The sequence below is a fragment of the Octopus bimaculoides genome, chromosome 11 (genome assembly GCF_001194135.2).
Source record: "Octopus bimaculoides isolate UCB-OBI-ISO-001 chromosome 11, ASM119413v2, whole genome shotgun sequence".
Classification (NCBI taxonomy): domain Eukaryota; kingdom Metazoa; phylum Mollusca; class Cephalopoda; order Octopoda; family Octopodidae; genus Octopus; species Octopus bimaculoides.
Genome location: NC_068991.1, coordinates 12,170,522 through 12,171,287, shown reverse-complemented (window position 1 = coordinate 12,171,287; position 766 = coordinate 12,170,522).

The window sequence follows — 766 nt, the reverse complement described above, 5'->3', positions numbered from 1 at the left end:
TATATATATATATATATATATATATATTAAATATATATTCTTTTAACCAAAAAATTTGGTAAAAAATATAGTATCTGTTAACAATCTTAGCAGAAAACTCACAGTATTTTCAACGGATTAATTTTGAGCTCTATTTAAAGTTGATATATATATATATATATATGTATAATTCACATAAGAAGACAAAGATAGGTTTTAACGCATTTTTAATGATCAGTTACAATTGTTTCTGTGTTTTTAACACCGGTCCACAGAAAAGTTCAAAGTGGAAATTTACGTAATATTTGCGGTTTTAAACATTATCTTGACACTTCCTGAGACGTGCATCAAAAGGTGTGTTCTAATATAGTACGGCTGCCGGACTTTGTGTTTTGCTTATAATGGGATGGGGAACGAAAAAAGTAAATAAAGATGAAAATGTAAACAGATTGTGTCGAGGTAGATGAAAGGATGGTTCGGAAATAAGGGAAGCAATATAAAGAGGAGGAGGAGAAGAGGGAAAAGATGAAGAAGATGAAGAGAAGAAAAGGAAGGAGAACAAAAGTATATACATATGTAAATTCATATATATGATATATACATATACTTATATATACACATGCTTACGCACAAACATGCATATGTAAATGCATACATACTTATGTACATGCATGTATATATATTTATTATATTTACACACACACGTGCAAATACATACACACACACCCACACACATATATATATATATATATAGAGAGAGAGAGAGAGAGAGAGAGAGAAAGAGAGA